This window comes from Enoplosus armatus, chromosome 12 (assembly GCF_043641665.1).
Source record: "Enoplosus armatus isolate fEnoArm2 chromosome 12, fEnoArm2.hap1, whole genome shotgun sequence".
NCBI classification, from domain to species: domain Eukaryota; kingdom Metazoa; phylum Chordata; class Actinopteri; order Centrarchiformes; family Enoplosidae; genus Enoplosus; species Enoplosus armatus.
In genome coordinates this window covers 5662525-5668379 of record NC_092191.1, presented here as the reverse complement: position 1 = coordinate 5668379, position 5855 = coordinate 5662525, and the positions used below count along the sequence as shown (strand labels likewise).

The 5855-nt window shown below is 41.2% G+C and overlaps 1 non-coding gene across 1 annotated transcript; it reads right to left on the bottom strand.

Annotated features, from left to right (window-relative positions):
• Positions 1–320: 320 nt before the first annotated feature.
• On the bottom strand, positions 321–392 carry trnae-cuc (transfer RNA glutamic acid (anticodon CUC)). Its single transcript has one exon. It is a non-coding gene; the product is annotated as a tRNA-Glu (tRNA).
• Positions 393–5855: the final 5463 nt, after the last annotated feature.

The following is a 5855-nucleotide window of genomic DNA, read 5'->3' as shown; positions in this document are numbered from 1 at the left end:
TAAGCTCTGTTTGGCCAATGTTAAAGGTGGAACGTGTTGGTAAAACTGATGAAAATTTAATTAGCTAACAAACTACAGCTGCGTTATTTCAGCTGGCAAAATCAATATTTTCCTTAAAATGTTTTTGACTGCCTCTGTTTGAAGTCAAAGACCCATTGCTCCAAAAAGTACCGCAATTTCTGGATGAGTAAATCTTCCTCTGTTACCATTGTAGACTACATAATGGAGAGCTTCACGGGTATAGCAACAGTAACAAAGCGGGTGGGATTAGTGAATCAGAAACACTTTATTGACCCCCAGATGGAAGTTAAACAACAAAGTTCCCTGACTGGGAATCGAACCCGTGCCGCGGCGGTGAGAGCGCCGAATCCTAACCACTAGACTACCAGGGAAGATACATGTGTTGTGGTTGCTTGTCTCATAGTTGTTGGCAAACAAAATACACCAAACAAGGTTATGGTGAGCAATGTAACTAAATCCTTAAACTAGATTTTATCAAAAGAAAACTACACTCGGTGGATGTTTTCATGACCTTCAAATGCAGGAAAACAACAGAAGAGACAACACTAAACTAGATTTCAGTGTTTTAACAGTAGATAAAAACAGTCATACATCAATTTACAGCTTGCACACTGAAGTGTCGATGCCACAAATCTCTTCTGCTGAACTGAAAACCATCCAGTATCTTCACATGTCCAAATTACTGCTACCTCTCAATCTGTGAAAACAATAGCGCGCAAGCCTTTGTCTTTCTCCTCCAAGGCAGGTGAAAGCCTTGGAAGTGGCTTTTAGAAAAGACCATAATCCTGTTTGTGTGGACATAACATAGAGGCTATTATGTAGAAACCGTGTAGGTGAAAGAAGGTGGGAGGCATGCCTGAAACATGGAACTGCCTGCCAACTGCAGACACACGAACACAATACAATTCTGGCATATGTACCAACATAAACACGTGTAGACAATTATGCAGAGGTAAAAGAAGACATCTGTAAAAGCACTTCACGTGAGGACACAGAGTCATGCTTAAAGCACTTATGACCAAGGTAATGAAGCTCACAATGCTTGCTTTCATGGCCTTTTAAAACCTATGTAAAGAGGGTTTTTATGTTCCAGGCAGATGAACCTCTCATTTTCTGATAAGCATCTCGCTGCTCCACGTGATTCTCTCTATATATGAGTGTCTACTGTCTGTGTGTGTGTGTGTGTGTGTGCACGTTGTGTGTGCATTGCTTTTACAGTTGAAAATCATATTCATAAGAGTTTAATGTAGTGTAAGCAGTCCTCTTGAGCCTACAGTCACGGTAGAGCCTGGGCCAATATGATGACAAGCTTGGCTTTGTGAGATGGAGAGGTGGAACTGGAAAGTAAATAGAAATTACAGTTAGTAGATAAAGTAAAAAAAACAGCAATACTCAAAAGACATAAATAAACTAATAGATCAAAAATGTCAACCGCTGCTATTATTTTTTTCTTCAATGGGCTGCTGTTTAACTATTCTATAGTCTCATTTGCACATTTGCAAATACCTTTACAATGTTTCTCTGACAATTACGAAGGACTACACACAACTAAACCTTTACATTTACATCGTTGCATGTTTTCATTCATTACAGTATGCCATTTGGATCGACAAAGATTGCTGCTTTAGACAGCCGAGGATCAAAACTCTGCAAGAGCAGCCTCCCTGAAAGCCTCAGGATGCGATTTAAGCCTTTGCCGGGCAATTTATTACAGCAGACAAATTCCACTTCATACTTACTGCTGTGATGCATATAAAAAAACTGGCTGGTCTTTTATAATGAGAAGAGACAGGCGTTGCAGTGTTTCTATCTATAATTCTCTGCTCCTGAAACTCTTTTATAACTCACGGCTGTAACTGCTTTTAAAATCCAGCTTTTACAAATCACAGCGCTGGTGAGATAAAGGTTCCACACAAACATGGTCATGTTGCAGATGGAAATGTTCATCATATAAACATTTCAGGCAGAAGTGCTCATGCTCACATGCTATGTATGTGTATGGAGAAATCAATACCTTTTGGGGGTACTTATTTTAACTTACGGTCTTTGCCTGATTGACAGATGTCTCGGCCTATCACTCTCACATGTGGTAGATGGTGAGTGCTCAAACTCTCAGCTGCCGCTCAGGCTTCACCATTGCTCATTGCTTTTCTGGCTCTACTGACCTGAGCCAGAAACTGGAGTTCCCTCTTTTTAGCATTGTGGAGAAAGTGACTGTTCACCTTCCTCATTATCTCTCTCTTTTTGTTCTTCTTCTTCTTCCCTCCCTGTCTGTCTTTCTCCAGATCTCTTATTGTCCCCACTTCACTCGCAGAAACAAGTTTACTAGAAAGGCAGCACTCTCTCTCTCTCTCTCTCTTCGTCCTGCAGGCTCCCTCTCTCTGTAGCGTTTTCTGTCTCCCGTGGATGTAACAACATGGGATTGATGCAGCAGTCGGCTGCTTTCTGCATCCTCAGCAACATCACAGAAGCCACACACTGAGACGCATTGGTCTGACTGGAGTGTGTTTCTATTTGTGTATAAAGTAGGTGTGTGTGCGAGGGAAAGACAGATAAAGGGTGAAGGGAAAGAGGAAAGGGAGGGAGAAACAGGAAATTTCAAGCTTAAATATTCTGTATGAGCCTGATGGAAAAATGTATTGTATATCAGAAAATACAAGACAGAAAAAAATGGGGATAAGAGCAGATATGTGTGCTGAGAAACACACACTTCTGTTCTTTGATAAAATGATGAAATAAAATGTAGTCAGGAGTGAAAATAAGTCCTGCACGCCCAAGCCAGTTTGTTCTCTCTTGCTATCTGAACCCATCCATACCTGCCTCTCGATGTACACAACTCTCACACACACACACACACACACACACACACACACACACACACACACACACACACACACACACACACACATTCTTTACTGCCTGGTCTTTATCTTGCAGGCGCACCTGCAACCTGCTGATATTCAGCAGAGGAGAAGGAAAGTGTGAAAATCGTTTGAAATTCTTATAACAGAAAGTTGTAGAATCAAAGGTGAGGATTAACAAACATGAACTCATGCCTTTTAATTCAGCATGTGTTGCTCTCTCTCTCTCTCTCTCTCTCTCTCTCTCTCTCTCTCTCTCTCTCTCTCCCAATAGGTACAAGGAAGGTATAAAAAGTAGTGAACTTTTTTATGCTGCGCTTTCTCTTTTTTCTTCTCTTCTCGGGCTTTAAAAAGTGGGGCAGCTCCACACAAATGCTGCAAAACAGAGAGGGAGGGGTGTGTCGTGGAGGGAGAATGGAAGAACAGAAAAAAGTGAATGAGAGAGGAACAGATGAACAAGAAACAACAGACAGAGCGAGACAAACGGCGAGCTGAGTCAGCCTCATCCGATGGGCTCATTTCCAATTAGCATGCTCGTTAACCCCACAGTTGTACGGCCTGTTTAATTATTTCCTATGGGGAGGCGTCTTGTCAGTCACAATACATTCAGTGAAATCTTATGAAGCTGTGGACATTAGCAGACATGCACAGCACTGCAGCCTGCAGCAGTGAACAGTTTGGTGGTGCCCTGGTGGCTCAGCAGGATGCTGTGTACGCATGATAAACAGTTGATATACAAACCCTATTATATGCAATGGACTGCATTTATATATCGCTTTTAGCGCTTTACAATTGGCTTCTCATTCACACACCGATGGCAGCAAGTTACATGCAAGGTGCTTGACCAATCAGGAGCAATTTGGGGTTCAGTATCTTACTCTGATACTTACTCTGACATGTAGACAGGAGGAGCCAGGGATCAAACCTCCCTGCGATACCAGTTCCACCTGCTGAGCCACAGCCGCCCTATTAAGATGGAAATTATGCCTTCAGCTTCGAGTTAGGATGCAGGGCTAATCCTTTTCCCATAGAAAAGCTCAGGGAAGCAGCTGTGAGCTGCTCTTTAACAGAGGTGGGGTGGGGTTAACCAGACATACATTTGCCAAACCAATCAGTTAGTCGTCATTCAAGTAAAAGTAAGAAAAATGTTTGAAAACACTTCTAATCTTTGTTGGGCTTGTCCGAGTCTGTTTTTGAGTGTTTGAAACTAGCTAAGTTGAAATTTATACTATACAGAAGTGTTTGCAAACAGTATTTTTCATTTTTACAAGACAAAAGTCATTAAGGATGAAGCCTAACTGGTTGGTTTGGCAAATATACTCTACGTCTGGTTTACTGTCTCCCACGCAAATGACGAGGCTGAACGATCCTGAACTCTGAACAGAGTGGTCTCCTTTCAGAGGATAATGTTAAAGCTGCACCTTTTGCACATTAAAAGAATACATAAATAAAAAAAGATATGTGATACATAATCGTCTATTTTTGTCTGTTCATGCAAATCCCCCAATTTTGCTGGTAATCAGCTTTTTAATTCATAATTTACTGTCTTTGACCACTAGTGGCTCTATGGAACAATGTTTTGATGAGCGAGTAGAAAGACGTCAGTAGGAGGTACAGATTGTGTTATCATTTATCTGAAATGCATAATCTTTAGCTTCCACTTAGCGTCAGTAAAGCACATAACAAAATTTTAAACTTTGTTTTATACCAAAAGGCACCTTTAGAGTAATTTCTCTACTTACGTATTTATGTGCACGGGCTTGTAACTTTTGCCTTTTTGTTTTTCAAAAAGATATTTTCTAAAGCAGATGCTCATGTTTTGTGCTGATGTTTCAACCAGCAGATACCCATCTAAGCATTTCAAGTGCTCCAACTGCACTTACCTGACATTGTCTATGCACAAAATGAAGTGACTTTGAGGACCGTGAACGACTCAAATGAACTCCTCCGACTTTTAACTTATTGAGCAGTGCATGCAAGCCTTCCTCTTCCACTGATTGACAGTTGGTGGCAGTAATACTCTGAGAATTGTTGCGATGCACCAGCCAAAGGCAGGGATATGGATTAAAAAAGGCAGGATTATATTCAAAAACTCGTCAATTTGTTTGAAAAGCTTCCTTATGATATGAGTGTGTGGCCAAGAAATGAGCTGACTTTCATGAGAAAATCTTTGTGCAGTGTTCAAGGTTACTTTGACAGCTATGACTCCATTCCCGTATGAGCAGCAGTAAGTTGTGCGCTGGACTGTGTGTGGGAAGAAGTCTTTGTCATGCATCCAAGTCAGACTTACAATGGGAGCAGAACATTTACAATATCTTCATTTCAAACATGTCCACAGTCACTCTGTAAATGGCACTTACTTAAAGTGCCATTTACAGAGAACATTGGATAAGTTGAGGACTTGGTTCTTCAATAAAGCTCAGTTCATGGTAGCCACTCCTTAAAAGGAAAAATTCAGTAATAAAGTATTTCTCATGTGCAGGTTTATCACACAGTGCTTACTGGGTAGAAAAACATAAATATAATGTAGACTGTGACTAATCCAGCTGCTCAGTGCGTGTGCAGGCCACCTTGTATGATCTGGCCCTTGTGTGACATTTTCAAGCAGTTTATTCTATAATTTAGAGCACTTTGCAATTCTGCTGTTGTGCTCAAACAAAAAAGTTGAAAGACCAGTTGAAACGGGGACAGCAGGGCAGACAAATAGCCTTCTGTGAGTTTTTCTGTTTTTTTCTGCTCCATCTAGAGTCTAATTCTCAGGTCCAAAAGAAGTGTGTCAGCTCAGTGCCAGAGAGGCGTTAAGGACAGCAGTGCCTCACAACTTATGGTGATGCTGGTGGGGATTATAAAACAGCCACTTCTGGTCCTTAGTTCTGATTGGCAGAGTCACATTTAAGACCATGTAGAAACCCAGTAAACACTTGAATGTGCATAATAACCTTTCACACTGTGCCCAACAACACCTCTGAGTGC